Raw genomic sequence first — 20768 nt, 5'->3', positions numbered from 1 at the left:
CAGGTTAAGATTCCCTTAAATTATAGTTTCCTTTCGTCCTGACCCTCTGACTGTGCGGCACTCCCTCAGTCTTGACCCTCTGACTGTGCAGCACTCCCTCAGTACTGACCCTCTGACAGTGCAGCACTCCCTCAGTACTGACCCTCTGACAGTGCCGCACTCCCTCAGTACTGGCCCTCTGACAGTGCAGCGCTCCCTCAGTACTGACCCTCTGACAGTGCAGCACTCCCTCAGTACTGACCCTCTAACAGTGCAGCACTCCCTCAGTACTGACCCTCTGACAGTGCAGCGCTCCCTCAGTACTGACCCTCTGACAGTGCAGCGCTCCCTCAGTACTGACCCTCTGACAGTGCGGCACTCCCTCAGTACTGACCCTCTGACAGTGCAGCACTCCCTCAGCACTGACCCTCTGAAAGTGCAATGCTCCCTCAGTACTGACCCTCTGACAGTGCAGCACTCCCTCAGTACTGACCCTCTGACTGTGCAGCACTCCCTCAGTACTGACCCTCTGACAGTGCAGCACTCCCTCAGTACTGACCTTCTGACAGTGCAGCACTCCCTCAGTACTGACCCTCTGACAGTGCAAAACTCCCTCAGTACCGACCCTCTGACAGTGCAGCACTCCCTCAGTACTGACCCTCTGACGGTGCAGCACTCCCTCAGTACTGACCTTCTGACAGTGCAACACTCCCTCAGTACTGACCCTCTGACAGTGCAGCACTCCCTCAGTACTGACCCTCTGACAGTGCAACACTCCCTCAGTACCGACCCTCTGACAGTGCAGCACTCCCTCAGTACTGACCCTCTGACAGTGCAGCACTCCCTCAGTACTGACCTTCTGACAGTGCAACACTCCCTCAGTACTGACCCTCTGACAGTGCGGCACTCCCTCAGTACTAACCCTCTGACAGTGTGGCACTCCCTCAGTACTGGCCCTCTGACAGTGCAGCGCTCCCTCAGTACTGACCCTCTGACAGTGCAGCACTCCCTCAGTACTGACCCTCTGACAGTGCAGCACTCCCTCAGTACTGACCCTCTGACAGTGCAGCGCTCCCTCAGTACTGACCCTCTGACAGTGCAGCGCTCCCTCAGTACTGACCCTCTGACAGTGCGGCACTCCCTCAGTACTGACCCTCTGACAGTGCAGCACTCCCTCAGCACTGACCCTCTGAAAGTGCAATGCTCCCTCAGTACTGACCCTCTGACAGTGCAGCACTCCCTCAGTACTGACCCTCTGACTGTGCAGCACTCCCTCAGTACTGACCCTCTGACAGTGCAGCACTCCCTCAGTACTGACCTTCTGACAGTGCAGCACTCCCTCAGTACTGACCCTCTGACAGTGCAAAACTCCCTCAGTACCGACCCTCTGACAGTGCAGCACTCCCTCAGTACTGACCCTCTGACGGTGCAGCACTCCCTCAGTACTGACCTTCTGACAGTGCAACACTCCCTCAGTACTGACCCTCTGACAGTGCAGCACTCCCTCAGTACTGACCCTCTGACAGTGCAACACTCCCTCAGTACCGACCCTCTGACAGTGCAGCACTCCCTCAGTACTGACCCTCTGACAGTGCAGCACTCCCTCAGTACTGACCCTCTGACAGAGCGGCACTCCCTCAGTACTGACCCTCTGACAGTGCGGCACTCCCTCAGTACTGACCCTCTGACAGTGCGGCACTCCCTCAGTACTGACACTGTGACAGTACAGCGCTCCCTCAGTACTGACCCTCTGACAGTGCAGCACTCCCTCAGTACTGACCTTCTGACAGTGCAGCACTCCATTAGTACTGACCCTCTGACAGCGCAGCACTCCCTCAGTACTGACCCTCTGACAGTGCAGCTATCCCTCAGTACTGACCCTCTGACTGTACAGCGCTCCCTCAGTACTGACCCTCTGACAGTGCAGCACTCCCTCAGTACTGACCTTCTAACAGTGCAGCACTCCCTTAGTACTGACCCTCTGACAGTGCAGCACTCCCTCAGTACTGCCCCTCTGACAGTGCAGCACTCCCTCAGTACTGACCCTCTGACAGTGCAGAACTCCCTCAGTCCTGACCCTCTGACTGTGCGGCACTCCCTCAGTACTGACCCTCTGACAGTGCAGCACTCCCTCAGTACTGACCCTCTGACAGTGCAGCACTCCCTCAGTACTGACCCTCTGACAGTGCAGCGCTCCCTCAGTACTGACCCTCTGACAGTGCAGCACTCCCTCAGTACTGACCTTCTGACAGTGCGGCACTCCCTCAGCACTGACCCTCTGACAGTGCAATGCTCCCTCAGTACTGACCCTCTGACAGTGCAGCACTCCCTCAGTACTGACCTTCTGACAGTGCAGCACTCCCTCAGTACTGACCTTCTGACAGAGCGGCACTCCCTCAGCACTGACCCTCTGACAGTGCAGCACTCCCTCAGTACTGACCCTCTGACAGTGCAACACTCCCTCAGTACCGACCCTCTGACAGTGCAGCACTCCCTCAGTACTGACCCTCTGACAGTGCATCACTCCCTTAGTACTGACCTTCTGACAGTGCAGCACTCCCTCAGTACTGACCCTCTGACAGTGCGGCACTCCCTCAGTACCGACTCTCTGACAGTGCGGCACTCCCTCAGTGCTGACCTTCTGACGGTGCAGCACTCCCTCAGTGCTGACCCGCTGACAGTGCAGCACTCCCTCAGTACTGACCCTCTGACAGTGCAGCACTCCCTCAGTACTGACCTTCTGACAGTGCAGCACTCCCTCAGTACTGACCCTCTGACAGTGCGGCACTCCCTCAGTACTGACCCTCTGACAGTGCGGCACTCCCTCAGTACTGACACTCTGACAGTGCAGCACTCCCTCAGTACTGACCTTCTGACAGTGCAGCACTCCATTAGTACTGACCCTCTGACAGCGCAGCACTCCCTCAGTACTGACCCTCTGACAGTGCAGCTATCCCTCAGTACTGACCCTCTGACTGTACAGCGCTCCCTCAATACTGACCCTCAGACAGTGCAGCACTCCCTCAGTACTGACCTTCTGACAGTGCAGCACTCCCTTAGTACTGACCCTCTGACAGTGCAGCACTCCCTCAGTATTGCCCCTCTGACAGTGCAGCACTCCCTCAGTACAGACCCTCTGACAGTGCAGAACTCCCTCAGTCCTGACCCTCTGACTGTGCGGCACTCCCTCAGTACTGACCCTCTGACAGTGCAGCACTCCCTCAGTACTGACCCTCTGACAATGCAGCACTCCCTCAGTACTGACCCTCTGACAGTGCAGCGCTCCCTCAGTACTGACCCTCTGACAGTGCAGCACTCCCTCAGTACTGACCTTCTGACAGTGCGGCACTCCCTCAGCACTGACCCTCTGACAGTGCAGCACTCCCTCAGTACTGACCCTCTGACAGTGCAGCACTCCCTCAGTACTGACCCTCTGACAGTGCAGCACTCCCTCAGTACTGACTCTCTGACAGTGCAGCACTCCCTCAGTACTGACCCTCTGACAGTGCGGCACTCCCTCAGTACCGACCCTCTGACAGTGCAGCACTCCCTCAGTACTGACCCTCTGACAGTGCATCACTCCCTCAGTACTGACCTTCTGACAGTGCAGCACTCCCTCAGTACTGACCCTCTGACAGTGCGGCACTCCCTCAGTACCGACCCTCTGACAGTGCGGCACTCCCTCAGTGCTGACCTTCTGACGGTGCAGCACTCCCTCAGTGCTGACCCGCTGACAGTGCAGCACTCCCTCAGTACTGACCCTCTGACAGTGCATCACTCCCTCAGTACTGACCCTCTGACAGTGCAGAACTCCCTCAGTACTGACCCTCTGACAGTGCGGCACTCCCTCAGTACTGACCTTCTGACAGTGCAGCACTCCCTCAGTACTGACCCTCTGACAGTGCAGCACTCCCTCAGTACTGACCCTCTGACAGTGCAGCATTCCCTCAGTACTGACCCTCTGACAGTGCAGCACTCCCTCAGTACTGACCCTCTGACAGTGCGGCACTCCCCCAGTACTGACCCTCTGACAGTGCAGCACTCCCTCAGTACTGACCCTCTGACAGTGCAGCACTCCCTCAGTACTGACCCTCTGACAGTGCAGCAGTCCCAGTCCAGACCCTCTGACAGTGCATCACTCCCTCAGTACTGACCTTCTGACAGTGCAGCACTCCCTCAGTATTGACCCTCTGACAGTGCGGCACACCCTCAGTACTGACCCTCTGACAGTGCAAAACTCCCTCAGTACCGACCCTCTGACAGTGCAGCACTCCCTCAGTACTGACCCTCTGACGGTGCAGCACTCCCTCAGTACTGACCTTCTGACAGTGCAACACTCCCTCAGTACTGACCCTCTGACAGTGCAGCACTCCCTCAGTACTGACCCTCTGACAGTGCAACACTCCCTCAGTACCGACCCTCTGACAGTGCAGCACTCCCTCAGTACTGACCCTCTGACAGTGCAGCACTCCCTCAGTACTGACCTTCTGACAGTGCAACACTCCCTCAGTACTGACCCTCTGACAGTGCGGCACTCCCTCAGTACTAACCCTCTGACAGTGTGGCACTCCCTCAGTACTGGCCCTCTGACAGTGCAGCGCTCCCTCAGTACTGACCCTCTGACAGTGCAGCACTCCCTCAGTACTGACCCTCTGACAGTGCAGCACTCCCTCAGTACTGACCCTCTGACAGTGCAGCGCTCCCTCAGTACTGACCCTCTGACAGTGCAGCGCTCCCTCAGTACTGACCCTCTGACAGTGCGGCACTCCCTCAGTACTGACCCTCTGACAGTGCAGCACTCCCTCAGCACTGACCCTCTGAAAGTGCAATGCTCCCTCAGTACTGACCCTCTGACAGTGCAGCACTCCCTCAGTACTGACCCTCTGACTGTGCAGCACTCCCTCAGTACTGACCCTCTGACAGTGCAGCACTCCCTCAGTACTGACCTTCTGACAGTGCAGCACTCCCTCAGTACTGACCCTCTGACAGTGCAAAACTCCCTCAGTATCGACCCTCTGACAGTGCAGCACTCCCTCAGTACTGACCCTCTGACGGTGCAGCACTCCCTCAGTACTGACCTTCTGACAGTGCAACACTCCCTCAGTACTGACCCTCTGACAGTGCAGCACTCCCTCAGTACTGACCCTCTGACAGTGCAACACTCCCTCAGTACCGACCCTCTGACAGTGCAGCACTCCCTCAGTACTGACCCTCTGACAGTGCAGCACTCCCTCAGTACTGACCTTCTGACAGTGCAACACTCCCTCAGTACTGACCCTCTGACAGTGCAGCACTCCCTCAGTACTGACCTTCTGACAGTGCGGCACTCCCTCAGCACTGACCCTCTGACAGTGCAATGCTCCCTCAGTACTGACCCTCTGACAGTGCAGCACTCCCTCAGTACTGACCCTCTGACAGTGCAGCACTCCCTCAGTACTGACCTTCTGACAGAGCGGCACTCCCTCAGCACTGACCCTCTGACAGTGCAGCACTCCCTCAGTACTGACCCTCTGACAGTGCAACACTCCCTCAGTACCGACCCTCTGACAGTGCAGCACTCCCTCAGTACTGACCCTCTGACAGTGCATCACTCCCTTAGTACTGACCTTCTGACAGTGCAGCACTCCCTCAGTACTGACCCTCTGACAGTGCGGCACTCCCTCAGTACCGACTCTCTGACAGTGCGGCACTCCCTCAGTGCTGACCTTCTGACGGTGCAGCACTCCCTCAGTGCTGACCCGCTGACAGTGCAGCACTCCCTCAGTACTGACCCTCTGACAGTGCAGCACTCCCTCAGTACTGACCTTCTGACAGTGCAGCACTCCCTCAGTACTGACCCTCTGACAGTGCGGCACTCCCTCAGTACTGACCCTCTGACAGTGCGGCACTCCCTCAGTACTGACCCTCTGACAGTGCAGCACTCCCTCAGTACTGACCTTCTGACAGTGCAGCACTCCATTAGTACTGACCCTCTGACAGCGCAGCACTCCCTCAGTACTGACCCTCTGACAGTGCAGCTATCCATCAGTACTGACCCTCTGACTGTACAGCGCTCCCTCAGTACTGACCCTCAGACAGTGCAGCACTCCCTCAGTACTGACCTTCTGACAGTGCAGCACTCCCTTAGTACTGACCCTCTGACAGTGCAGCACTCCCTCAGTACTGCCCCTCTGACAGTGCAGCACTCCCTCAGTACAGACCCTCTGACAGTGCAGAACTCCCTCAGTCCTGACCCTCTGACTGTGCGGCACTCCCTCAGTACTGACCCTCTGACAGTGCAGCACTCCCTCAGTACTGACCCTCTGACAATGCAGCACTCCCTCAGTACTGACCCTCTGACAGTGCAGCGCTCCCTCAGTACTGACCCTCTGACAGTGCAGCACTCCCTCAGTACTGACCTTCTGACAGTGCGGCACTCCCTCAGCACTGACCCTCTGACAGTGCAGCACTCCCTCAGTACTGACCCTCTGACAGTGCAGCACTCCCTCAGTACTGACCCTCTGACAGTGCAGCACTCCCTCAGTACTGACTCTCTGACAGTGCAGCACTCCCTCAGTACTGACCCTCTGACAGTGCGGCACTCCCTCAGTACCGACCCTCTGACAGTGCAGCACTCCCTCAGTACTGACCCTCTGACAGTGCATCACTCCCTCAGTACTGACCTTCTGACAGTGCAGCACTCCCTCAGTACTGACCCTCTGACAGTGCGGCACTCCCTCAGTACCGACCCTCTGACAGTGCGGCACTCCCTCAGTGCTGACCTTCTGACGGTGCAGCACTCCCTCAGTGCTGACCCGCTGACAGTGCAGCACTCCCTCAGTACTGACCCTCTGACAGTGCATCACTCCCTCAGTACTGACCCTCTGACAGTGCAGAACTCCCTCAGTACTGACCCTCTGACAGTGCGGCACTCCCTCAGTACTGACCTTCTGACAGTGCAGCACTCCCTCAGTACTGACCCTCTGACAGTGCAGCACTCCCTCAGTACTGACCCTCTGACAGTGCAGCATTCCCTCAGTACTGACCCTCTGACAGTGCAGCACTCCCTCAGTACTGACCCTCTGACAGTGCGGCACTCCCCCAGTACTGACCCTCTGACAGTGCAGCACTCCCTCAGTACTGACCCTCTGACAGTGCAGCACTCCCTCAGTACTGACCCTCTGACAGTGCAGCAGTCCCAGTCCACACCCTCTGACAGTGCATCACTCCCTCAGTACTGACCTTCTGACAGTGCAGCACTCCCTCAGTATTGACCCTCTGACAGTGCGGCACACCCTCAGTACTGACCCTCTGACAGTGCAAAACTCCCTCAGTACCGACCCTCTGACAGTGCAGCACTCCCTCAGTACTGACCCTCTGACGGTGCAGCACTCCCTCAGTACTGACCTTCTGACAGTGCAACACTCCCTCAGTACTGACCCTCTGACAGTGCAGCACTCCCTCAGTACTGACCCTCTGACAGTGCAACACTCCCTCAGTACCGACCCTCTGACAGTGCAGCACTCCCTCAGTACTGACCCTCTGACAGTGCAGCACTCCCTCAGTACTGACCTTCTGACAGTGCAACACTCCCTCAGTACTGACCCTCTGACAGTGCGGCACTCCCTCAGTACTAACCCTCTGACAGTGTGGCACTCCCTCAGTACTGGCCCTCTGACAGTGCAGCGCTCCCTCAGTACTGACCCTCTGACAGTGCAGCACTCCCTCAGTACTGACCCTCTGACAGTGCAGCACTCCCTCAGTACTGACCCTCTGACAGTGCAGCGCTCCCTCAGTACTGACCCTCTGACAGTGCAGCGCTCCCTCAGTACTGACCCTCTGACAGTGCGGCACTCCCTCAGTACTGACCCTCTGACAGTGCAGCACTCCCTCAGCACTGACCCTCTGAAAGTGCAATGCTCCCTCAGTACTGACCCTCTGACAGTGCAGCACTCCCTCAGTACTGACCCTCTGACTGTGCAGCACTCCCTCAGTACTGACCCTCTGACAGTGCAGCACTCCCTCAGTACTGACCTTCTGACAGTGCAGCACTCCCTCAGTACTGACCCTCTGACAGTGCAAAACTCCCTCAGTACCGACCCTCTGACAGTGCAGCACTCCCTCAGTACTGACCCTCTGACGGTGCAGCACTCCCTCAGTACTGACCTTCTGACAGTGCAACACTCCCTCAGTACTGACCCTCTGACAGTGCAGCACTCCCTCAGTACTGACCCTCTGACAGTGCAACACTCCCTCAGTACCGACCCTCTGACAGTGCAGCACTCCCTCAGTACTGACCCTCTGACAGTGCAGCACTCCCTCAGTACTGACCTTCTGACAGTGCAACACTCCCTCAGTACTGACCCTCTGACAGAGCGGCACTCCCTCAGTACTGACCCTCTGACAGTGTGGCACTCCCTCAGTACTGACCGTCTGACAGTGCGACACTCCCTCAGTACTGACCATCTGACAGTGCGGCACTCCCTCAGTCCTGACCCTCTGACAGTGCAGCACTTCCTTAGTACTGACCCTCTAACTGTGCAGCACTCCCTCAGTACTGACCCTCTGACAGTGCAGCACTCCATCAGTACTGACCCTCTGACAGTGCAGCACACCCTCAGTACTGACCCTCTGACAGTGCAGCACTCCCTCAGTACTGACCCTCTGACGGTGCAGCACTCCCTCAGTACTGACCTTCTGACAGTGCAACACTCCCTCAGTACTGACCCTCTGACAGTGCAGCACTCCCTCAGTACTGACCCTCTGACAGTGCAACACTCCCTCAGTACCGACCCTCTGACAGTGCAGCACTCCCTCAGTACTGACCCTCTGACAGTGCAGCACTCCCTCAGTACTGACCTTCTGACAGTGCAACACTCCCTCAGTACTGACCCTCTGACAGTGCGGCACTCCCTCAGTACTAACCCTCTGACAGTGTGGCACTCCCTCAGTACTGGCCCTCTGACAGTGCAGCGCTCCCTCAGTACTGACCCTCTGACAGTGCAGCACTCCCTCAGTACTGACCCTCTGACAGTGCAGCACTCCCTCAGTACTGACCCTCTGACAGTGCAGCGCTCCCTCAGTACTGACCCTCTGACAGTGCAGCGCTCCCTCAGTACTGACCCTCTGACAGTGCGGCACTCCCTCAGTACTGACCCTCTGACAGTGCAGCACTCCCTCAGCACTGACCCTCTGAAAGTGCAATGCTCCCTCAGTACTGACCCTCTGACAGTGCAGCACTCCCTCAGTACTGACCCTCTGACTGTGCAGCACTCCCTCAGTACTAACCCTCTGACAGTGCAGCACTCCCTCAGTACTGACCTTCTGACAGTGCAGCACTCCCTCAGTACTGACCCTCTGACAGTGCAAAACTCCCTCAGTACCGACCCTCTGACAGTGCAGCACTCCCTCAGTACTGACCCTCTGACGGTGCAGCACTCCCTCAGTACTGACCTTCTGACAGTGCAACACTCCCTCAGTACTGACCCTCTGACAGTGCAGCACTCCCTCAGTACTGACCCTCTGACAGTGCAACACTCCCTCAGTACCGACCCTCTGACAGTGCAGCACTCCCTCAGTACTGACCCTCTGACAGTGCAGCACTCCCTCAGTACTGACCTTCTGACAGTGCAACACTCCCTCAGTACTGACCCTCTGACAGAGCGGCACTCCCTCAGTACTGACCCTCTGACAGTGTGGCACTCAACCAGTACTGACCGTCTGACAGTGCGACACTCCCTCAGTACTGACCATCTGACAGTGCGGCACTCCCTCAGTCCTGACCCTCTGACAGTGCAGCACTTCCTTAGTACTGACCCTCTAACAGTGCAGCACTCCCTCAGTACTGACCCTCTGACAGTGCAGCACTCCCTCAGTACTGACCCTCTGACAGTGCAGCACACCCTCAGTACTGACCCTCTGACAGTGCAGCAGCCCCAGTCCTGACCCTCTGACAGTGCAGCACTCCCTCAGTACTGACCTTCTGACAGTGCAGCACTCCCTCAGTACTGACCCTCTGACAGTGCGGCACTCCCTCAGTACTGACCCTCTGACAGTGCGGCACTCCCTCAGTACTGACACTGTGACAGTACAGCGCTCCCTCAGTACTGACCCTCTGACAGTGCAGCACTCCCTCAGTACTGACCTTCTGACAGTGCAGCACTCCATTAGTACTGACCCTCTGACAGCGCAGCACTCCCTCAGTACTGACCCTCTGACGGTGCAGCACTCCCTCAGTACTGACCTTCTGACAGTGCAACACTCCCTCAGTACTGACCCTCTGACAGTGCAGCACTCCCTCAGTACTGACCCTCTGACAGTGCAACACTCCCTCAGTACCGACCCTCTGACAGTGCAGCACTCCCTCAGTACTGACCCTCTGACAGTGCAGCACTCCCTCAGTACTGACCTTCTGACAGTGCAACACTCCCTCAGTACTGACCCTCTGACAGAGCGGCACTCCCTCAGTACTGACCCTCTGACAGTGTGGCACTCCCTCAGTACTGACCGTCTGACAGTGCGACACTCCCTCAGTACTGACCATCTGACAGTGCGGCACTTCCTCAGTCCTGACCCTCTGACAGTGCAGCACTTCCTTAGTACTGACCCTCTAACTGTGCAGCACTCCCTCAGTACTGACCCTCTGACAGTGCAGCACTCCCTCAGTACTGACCCTCTGACAGTGCAGCACACCCTCAGTACTGACCCTCTGACAGTGCAGCACTCCCTCAGTACTGACCCTCTGACGGTGCAGCACTCCCTCAGTACTGACCTTCTGACAGTGCAACACTCCCTCAGTACTGACCCTCTGACAGTGCAGCACTCCCTCAGTACTGACCCTCTGACAGTGCAACACTCCCTCAGTACCGACCCTCTGACAGTGCAGCACTCCCTCAGTACTGACCCTCTGACAGTGCAGCACTCCCTCAGTACTGACCTTCTGACAGTGCAACACTCCCTCAGTACTGACCCTCTGACAGTGCGGCACTCCCTCAGTACTAACCCTCTGCAGTGTGGCACTCCCTCAGTACTGGCCCTCTGACAGTGCAGCGCTCCCTCAGTACTGACCCTCTGACAGTGCAGCACTCCCTCAGTACTGACCCTCTGACAGTGCAGCACTCCCTCAGTACTGACCCTCTGACAGTGCAGCGCTCCCTCAGTACTGACCCTCTGACAGTGCAGCGCTCCCTCAGTACTGACCCTCTGACAGTGCGGCACTCCCTCAGTACTGACCCTCTGACAGTGCAGCACTCCCTCAGCACTGACCCTCTGAAAGTGCAATGCTCCCTCAGTACTGACCCTCTGACAGTGCAGCACTCCCTCAGTACTGACCCTCTGACTGTGCAGCACTCCCTCAGTACTAACCCTCTGACAGTGCAGCACTCCCTCAGTACTGACCTTCTGACAGTGCAGCACTTCCTCAGTACTGACCCTCTGACAGTGCAAAACTCCCTCAGTACCGACCCTCTGACAGTGCAGCACTCCCTCAGTACTGACCCTCTGACGGTGCAGCACTCCCTCAGTACTGACCTTCTGACAGTGCAACACTCCCTCAGTACTGACCCTCTGACAGTGCAGCACTCCCTCAGTACTGACCCTCTGACAGTGCAACACTCCCTCAGTACCGACCCTCTGACAGTGCAGCACTCCCTCAGTACTGACCCTCTGACAGTGCAGCACTCCCTCAGTACTGACCTTCTGACAGTGCAACACTCCCTCAGTACTGACCCTCTGACAGAGCGGCACTCCCTCAGTACTGACCCTCTGACAGTGTGGCACTCCCTCAGTACTGACCGTCTGACAGTGCGACACTCCCTCAGTACTGACCATCTGACAGTGCGGCACTCCCTCAGTCCTGACCCTCTGACAGTGCAGCACTTCCTTAGTACTGACCCTCTAACAGTGCAGCACTCCCTCAGTACTGACCCTCTGACAGTGCAGCACTCCCTCAGTACTGACCCTCTGACAGTGCAGCACACCCTCAGTACTGACCCTCTGACAGTGCAGCAGCCCCAGTCCTGACCCTCTGACAGTGCAGCACTCCCTCAGGACTGACCTTCTGACAGTGCAGCACTCCCTCAGTACTGACCCTCTGACAGTGCGGCACTCCCTCAGTACTGACCCTCTGACAGTGCGGCACTCCCTCAGTACTGACACTGTGACAGTACAGCGCTCCCTCAGTACTGACCCTCTGACAGTGCAGCACTCCCTCAGTACTGACCTTCTGACAGTGCAGCACTCCATTAGTACTGACCCTCTGACAGCGCAGCACTCCCTCAGTACTGACCCTCTGACAGTGCAGCTATCCCTCAGTACTGACCCTCTGACTGTACAGCGCTCCCTCAGTACTGACCCTCTGACAGTGCAGCACTCCCTCAGTACTGACCTTCTAACAGTGCAGCACTCCCTTAGTACTGACCCTCTGACAGTGCAGCACTCCCTCAGTACTGCCCCTCTGACAGTGCAGCACTCCCTCAGTACTGACCCTCTGACAGTGCAGAACTCCCTCAGTCCTGACCCTCTGACTGTGCGGCACTCCCTCAGTACTGACCCTCTGATAGTGCAGCACTCCCTCAGTACTGACCCTCTGACAGTGCAGCACTCCCTCAGTACTGACCCTCTGACAGTGCAGCACTCCCTCAGTAATGACCCTCTGACAGTGCAGCACTCCCTCAGTACTGACCTTCTGACAGTGCGGCACTCCCTCAGCACTGACCCTCTGACAGTGCAATGCTCCCTCAGTACTGACCCTCTGACAGTGCAGCACTCCCTCAGTACTGACCCTCTGACAGTGCAGCACTCCCTCAGTACTGACCCTCTGACAGTGCAGCACTCCCTCAGTACTGACCCTCTGACAGTGCAACACTCCCTCAGTACCGACCCTCTGACAGTGCAGCACTCCCTCAGTACTGACCCTCTGACAGTGCATCACTCCCTCAGTACTGACCTTCTGACAGTGCAGCACTCCCTCAGTACTGACCCTCTGACAGTGCGGCACTCCCTCAGTACCGACCCTCTGACAGTGCGGCACTCCCTCAGTGCTGACCTTCTGACAGTGCAGCACTCCCTCAGTGCTGACCCGCTGACAGTGCAGCACTCCCTCAGTACTGACTCTCTGACAGTGCAGCACTCCCTCAGTACTGACCCTCTGACAGTGCGGCACTCCCTCAGTACCGACCCTCTGACAGTGCAGCACTCCCTCAGTACTGACTCTCTGACAGTGCAGTACTCCCTCAGTACTGACCCTCTGACAGTGCGGCACTCCCTCAGTACCGACCCTCTGACAGTGCAGCACTCCCTCAGTACTGACCCTCTGACAGTGCATCACTCCCTCAGTACTGACCTTCTGACAGTGCAGCACTCCCTCAGTACTGACCCTCTGACAGTGCGGCACTCCCTCAGTACCGACCCTCTGACAGTGCGGCACTCCCTCAGTGCTGACCTTCTGACGGTGCAGCACTCCCTCAGTGCTGACCCGCTGACAGTGCAGCACTCCCTCAGTACTGACCCTCTGACAGTTCATCACTCCCTCAGTACTGACCATCTGACAGTGCGGCACTCCCTCAGTCCTGACCTTCTGACAGTGCAGCACTCCCTCAGTACAGACCCTCTGACAGTGCGGCACTCCCTCAGTACTGACACTCTGACAGTGCAGCACTCCCTCAGTACTGACCCTCTGACAGTGCGGCACTCCCTCAGTACTGACCTTCTGACAGTGCAGCACTCCCTCAGTACTGACCCTCTGACAGTACAGCGCTCCCTCAGTACTGACCCTCTGTCAGTGCAGCACTCCCTCAGTACTGAACCTCTGACAGTGCAGCACTCCCTCAGTCCTGACCCTCTGACTGTGCCGCACTCCCTCAGTCCTGACCCTCTGACTGTGCAGCACTCCCTCAGTACTGACCCTCTGACAGTGCAGCACTCCCTCAGTACTGACCCTCTGACAGTGCCGCACTCCCTCAGTACTGACCCTCTGACAGTGCAGCACTCCCTCAGTACTGACCCTCTGACAGTGCAGCACTCCCTCAGTACTGACCCTCTGACAGTGCAGCGCTCCCTCAGTACTGACCCTCTGACAGTGCAGCACTCCCTCAGTACTGACCCTCTGACAGTGCGGCACTCCCTCAGCACTGACCCTCTGAAAGTGCAATGCTCCCTCAGTACTGACCCTCTGACAGTGCAGCACTCCCTCAGTACTGACCCTCTGACTGTGCAGCACTGCCTCAGTACTGACCCTCTGACAGTGCAGCACTCCCTCACTACTGACCTTCTGACAGTACAGCACTCCCTCAGTACTGACCCTCCGACAGTGCAAAGCTCCCTCAGTACCGACTCTCTGACAGTGCAGCACTCCCTTAGTACTGACCCTCTGACGGTGCAGCACTCCCTCAGTACTGACCCTCTGACAGTGCAGCACTCCCTCAGTACTGACCCTCTGACAGTGCAACACTCCCTCAGTACCGACCCTCTGACAGTGCAGCACTCCCTCAGTACTGACCCTCTGACAGTGCAGCACTACCTCAGTACTGACGTTCTGACAGTGCAGCACTCCCTCAGTACTGACCCTCTGACAGTGCGGCACTCCCTCAGTACTGACCTTCTGACAGTGCAGCACTCCCTGAGTACTGACCCTCTGACAGTACAGCGCTCCCTCAGTACTGACCCTCTGTCAGTGCAGCACTCCCTCAGTACTGAACCTCTGACAGTGCAGCACTCCCTCAGTACTGACCCTCTGACAGTGCAGCACTCCCTCAGTACTGACGTTGTGACAGTGCAGCACTCCCTCAGTACTGACCCTCTGACAGTGCGGCACTCCCTCAGTACTGACCTTCTGACAGTGCAGCACTCCCTCAGTACTGACCCTCTGACAGTACAGCGCTCCCTCAGTACTGAACCTCTGTCAGTGCAGCACTCCCTCAGTACTGAACCTCTGACAGTGCAGCACTCCCTCAGTCCTGACCCTCTGACTGTGCCGCACTCCCTCAGTCCTGACCCTCTGACTGTGCAGCACTCCCTCAGTACTGACCCTCTGACAGTGCAGCACTCCCTCAGTACTGACCCTCTGACAGTGCCGCACTCCCTCAGTACTGACCCTCTGACAGTGCAGCACTCCCTCAGTACTGACCCTCTGACAGTGCAGCACTCCCTCAGTACTGACCCTCTGACAGTGCAGCGCTCCCTCAGTACTGACCCTCTGACAGTGCAGCACTCCCTCAGTACTGACCATCTGACAGTGCGGCACTCCCTCAGTCCTGACCTTCTGACAGTGCAGCACTCCCTCAGTCCTGACCCTCTGACTGTGCAGCACTCCCTCAGTACTGACCCTCTGACAGTGCAGCACTCCCTCAGTACTGATCTCTGACAGTGCAGCACTCCCTCAGTACTGGCCCTCTGACAGTGCAGCGCTCCCTCAGTACTGACCCTCTGACAGTGCAGCACTCCCTCAGTACTGACCCTCTGACAGTGCAGCACTCCCTCAGTACTGACCCTCTGACAGTGCAGCACTCCCTCAGTACTGACCCTCTGACAGTGCGGCACTCCCTCAGCACTGACCCTCTGAAAGTGCAATGCTCCCTCAGTACTGACCCTCTGACAGTGCAGCACTCCCTCAGTACTGACCCTCTGACTGTGCAGCACTCCCTCAGTACTGACCCTCTGACAGTGCAGCACTCCCTCAGTACTGACCTTCTGACAGTGCAGCACTCCCTCAGTACTGACCCTCTGACAGTGCAAAACTCCCTCAGTTCCGACCCTCTGACAGTGCGGCACTCCCTCAGTACTGGCCCTCTGACAGTGCGGCACTCCCTCAGTACTGACCCTCTGACAGTGCGACACTCCCTCAGTACTGACCATCTGACAGTGCGGCACTCCCTCAGTCCTGACCCTCTGACAGTGCAGCACTTCCTTAGTACTGACCCTCTGACAGTGCAGCACTCCCGCAGTACTGTCCCTCTGACAGTGCAGCACTCCCTCAGTACTGACCCTCTGACAGTGCGGCACTCCCCCAGTACTGACCCTCTGACAGTGCGGCACTCCCTCAGTACTGACCCTCTGACAGTGCGGCACTCCCTCAGTACTGACCCTCTGACAGTGCAGAACTCCCTCAGTACTGACCCTCTGACAGTGCGGCACTCCCTCAGTACTGACCTTCTGACAGTGCAGCACTCCCTCAGTACTGACCCTCTGACAGTGCGGCACTCCCCCAGTACTGACCCTCTGACGATGCAGCACTCCCTCAGTACTGACCCTCTGACAGTGCGGCACTCCCTCAGTACTGACCTTCTGACAGTGCAGCACTCCCTCAGTACTGACCCTCTGACAGTGCGGCAGTCCCTCAGTACTGACCCTCTGACAGTGCGGCACTCCCTCAGTACTGACACTGTGACAGTGCGGCACTCCCTCAGTGCTGATCTTCTGACGGTGCAGCACTCCCTCAGTGCTGACCCGCTGACAGTGCAGCACTCCCTCAGTACTGACCCTCTGACAGTGCAGCACTCCCTCAGTACTAACCCTCTGACAGTGCGGCACTCCCTCAGTACTGACCTTCTGACAGTGCAGCACTCCCTCAGTACTGACCCTCTGACAGTGCAGCGCTCCCTCAGTACTGACCCTCTGACAGTGCAGCACTCCCTCAGTACTGACCCTCTGACAGTGCAGCACTCCCTCAGTACTGACCCTCTGACAGTGCAGCGCTCCCTCAGTACTGACCCTCTGACAGTGCAGCACTCCCTCAGTCCTGACCCTCTGACAGTGCGGCACTCCCTCAGTACTGACCCTCTGACAGTGCGGCACTCCTTCAGTACTGACCCTCTGACAGTGCAGCGCTCCCTCAGTACTGACCCTCTGACAGTGCGGCACTCTCTCAGGACTGACCCTCTGACAGTGCGGTACTCCCTCAGTACTGACCCTCTGGCAGTGCGGCACTCCCTCAGTACTGACCCTCTGACAATGCAGCACTCCCTCAGTACTGATCCTCTGACAGTGCGGCACTCCCTCAGTACTGACCCTCTGACAGTGCAGCACTCCCTCAGTACTGACCCTCTGACTGTGCGGCACTCCCTCAGTACTGACTCTCTGACAGTGCGGCGCTCCCTCAGTACTGACTCTCGGAACTCCCTCAGTACTGACCCTCGGCCCTCCCTCAGTACAGACCCTCGGCTGTCCCTCAGTACAGACCCTCGGCTGTCCCTCAGTACAGACCCTCCCCTGTCCCTCAGTACAGACCCTCGGCTGTCCCTCAGTACTGACCCTCGGCTGTCCCTCAGTACAGACCCTCGGCTGTCCCTCAATACAGACCCTCGGCCCTCCCTCAGTACAGATCCTCCCCTGTCCCTCAGTACAGACCCTCGGCACTCCCTCAGTACAGACACTCGGCTGTTCCTCAGTACAGACCCTCGACTGTCCCTCAGTACAGACCCTCCACTGTCCCTCAGTACAGACCCTCGGCTGTCCCTCAGTACAGACCCTCGGCTGTCCCTCAGTACAGACCCTCGACTGTCCCTCAGTACAGACCCTCGTCTGTCCCTCAGTACAGACCCTCCCCTGTCCCTCAGTACAGACCCTCGGCTGTCCCTCAGTACTGACCCTCGGCTGTCCCTCAATACAGACCCTCGGCCCTCCCTCAGTACAGATCCTCCCCTGTCCCTCAGTACAGACCCTCGGCACTCCCTCAGTACAGACACTCGGCTGTTCCTCAGTACAGACCCTCGACTGTCCCTCAGTACAGACCCTCCACTGTCCCTCAGTACAGACCCTCGGCCCTCCCTCAGTACAGACCCTCGGCTGTCCCTCAGTACAGACCCTCGGCTGTCCCTCAGTACAGACCCTCGGCTGTCCCTCAGTACCGACCCTCGGCTGTTCCTCAGTACAGACCCTCGGCACTCCCTCAGTACAGACCCTCCCCTGTCCCTCAGTACAGACCCTCGACTGTCCCTCAGTACAGACCCTCCACTGTCCCTCAGTACAGACCCTCGGCTGTCCCTCAGTACAGACCCTCGGCTGTCCCTCAGTACAGGCCCTCGGCACTCCCTCAGTACCGACCCTCGGCTGTTCCTCAGTACAGACCCTCGACTGTCCCTCAGTACAGACCCTCCCCTGTCCCTCAGTACCGACCCTCGGCTGTCCCTCAGTACAGACCCTCGGCACTTCCTCAGTACAGACCCTCGGCTGTCCCTCAGTACCGACCCTCGGCTGTCCCTCAGTACCGACCCTCGGCACTCCCTAAGTACAGACCCTCGGCTGTCCCTCAGTACTGACCCTCGGCTGTCCCTCAGTACAGACCCTCGGCCCTCCCTCAGTACAGACCCTCGGCTGTCCCTCAGTACAGACCCTCCCCTGTCACTCAGTACTGACCCTCGGCTGTCCCTCAGTACTGACCCTCGGCTGTCCCTCAGTACAGACCCTCCCCTGTCCCTCAGTACAGACCCTCGGCTGTCCCTCAGTACAGACCCTCGGCTGTCCCTCAGTACAGACCCTCGGCACTTCCTCAGTACAGACCCTCCCCTGTCCCTCAGTACAGACCCTCGGCTGTCCCTCAGTACAGACCCTCGGCTGTCCCTCAGTACAGACCCTCGGCTGTCCCTCAGTACAGACCCTCCCCTGTCCCTCAGTACAGACCCTCCCCTGTCCCTCAGTACAGACCCTCGGCTGTCCCTCAGTACTGACCCTCGGCTGTCCCTCAGTACAGACCCTCGGCTGTCCCTCAGTACTGACCCTCGGCTGTCCCTCAGTACAGACCCTCCCCTGTCCCTCAGTACAGACCCTCGGCTGTCCCTCAGTACAGACCCTCGGCTGTCCCTCAGTACAGACCCTCGGCTGTCCCTCAGTACTGACCCTCGGCTGTCCCTCAGTACAGACCCTCCCCTGTCCCTCAGTACAGACCCTCGGCTGTCCCTCAGTACTGACCCTCGGCTGTCCCTCAGTACAGACCCTCGACTGTCCCTCAGTACAGACCCTCGGCTGTCCCTCAGTACAGACCCTCCCCTGTCCCTCAGTACCGACCCTCGGCTGTCCCTCAGTACAGACCCTCGGCTGTCCCTCAGTACAGACCCTCCCCTGTCCCTCAGTACCGACCCTCGGCTGTCCCTCAGTACAGACCCTCGGCTGTCCCTCAGTACAGACCCTCGGCTGTCCCTCAGTACAGACCCTCGGCACTCCCTCAGTACAGACCCTCCCCTGTCCCTCAGTACCGACCCTCCCCTGTCCCTCAGTACCGACCCTCGGCTGTCCCTCAGTACCGACCCTCGGCTGTCCCTCAGTACAGACCCTCGGCTGTCCCTCAGTACTGACCCTCGGCTGTCCCTCAGTACTGACCCTCGGCTGTCCCTCAGTACTGACCCTCGGCTGTCCCTCAGTACTGACCCTCGGCTGTCCCTCAGTACAGACCCTCGGCACTCCCTCAGTACAGACCCTCCCCTGTCCCTCAGTACCGACCCTCCCCTGTCCCTCAGTACAGACCCTCCCCTGTCCCTCAGTACAGACCCTCGGCACTCCCTCAGTACAGACCCTCCCCTGTCCCTCAGTACCGACCCTCCCCTGTCCCTCAGTACCGACCCTCGGCTGTCCCTCAGTACAGACCCTCCCCTGTCCCTCAGTACCGACCCTCGGCTGTCCCTCAGTACAGACCCTCGGCTGTCCCTCAGTACAGACCCTCCCCTGTCCCTCAGTACCGACCCTCGGCTGTCCCTCAGTACAGACCCTCGGCTGTCCCTCAGTACAGACCCTCGGCACTCCCTCAGTACAGACCCTCGGCTGTCCCTCAGTACAGACCCTCGGCACTCCCTCAGTACAGACCCTCCCCTGTCCCTCAGTACCGACCCTCCCCTGTCCCTCAGTACCGACCCTCCCCTGTCCCTCAGTACCGACCCTCCCCTGTCCCTCAGTACCGACCCTCCCCTGTCCCTCAGTACAGACCCTCGGCTGTCCCTCAGTACCGACCCTCCCCTGTCCCTCAGTACAGACCCTCCCCTGTCCCTCAGTACAGACCCTCGGCTGTCCCTCAGTACAGACCCTCCCCTGTCCCTCAGTACAGACCCTCGGCTGTCCCTCAGTACCGACCCTCCCCTGTCCCTCAGTACAGACCCTCCCCTGTCCCTCAGTACAGACCCTCCCCTGTCCCTCAGTACAGACCCTCGGCTGTCCCTCAGTACCGACCCTCCCCTGTCCCTCAGTACCGACCCTCCCCTGTCCCTCAGTACAGACCCTCCCCTGTCCCTCAGTACCGACCCTCGGCTGTCCCTCAGTACAGACCCTCGGCTGTCCCTCAGTACAGACCCTCGGCACTCCCTCAGTACAGACCCTCGGCTGTCCCTCAGTACAGACCCTCGGCACTCCCTCAGTACTGACCCTCTGACTGTGCGGCACTCCCTCAGTACTGACCCTCTGACAGTGCAGCACTCCCTCAGTACTGACTCTCGGAACTCCCTCAGTACTGACCCTCGGCCCTCCCTCAGTACAGACCCTCGGCTGTCCCTCAGTACCGACCCTCGGCTGTCCCTCAGTACAGACCCTCGGCTGTCCCTCAGTACAGACCCTCCCCTGTCCCTCAGTACCGACCCTCCCCTGTCCCTCAGTACCGACCCTCCCCTGTCCCTCAGTACCGACCCTCCCCTGTCCCTCAGTACAGACCCTCCCCTGTCCCTCAGTACAGACCCTCGGCTGTCCCTCAGTACCGACCCTCCCCTGTCCCTCAGTACAGACCCTCGGCTGTCCCTCAGTACAGACCCTCGGCTGTCCCTCAGTACAGACCCTCGGCTGTCCCTCAGTACTGACCGTCGGCTGTCCCTCAGTACAGACCCTCCCCTGTCCCTCAG

Source organism: Scyliorhinus torazame, chromosome 6 (genome assembly GCF_047496885.1).
Source record: "Scyliorhinus torazame isolate Kashiwa2021f chromosome 6, sScyTor2.1, whole genome shotgun sequence".
NCBI classification, from domain to species: Eukaryota; Metazoa; Chordata; class Chondrichthyes; order Carcharhiniformes; family Scyliorhinidae; genus Scyliorhinus; species Scyliorhinus torazame.
The sequence above is the reverse complement of the archived record's forward strand: the minus strand, read 5'-3'. Positions refer to the sequence as shown.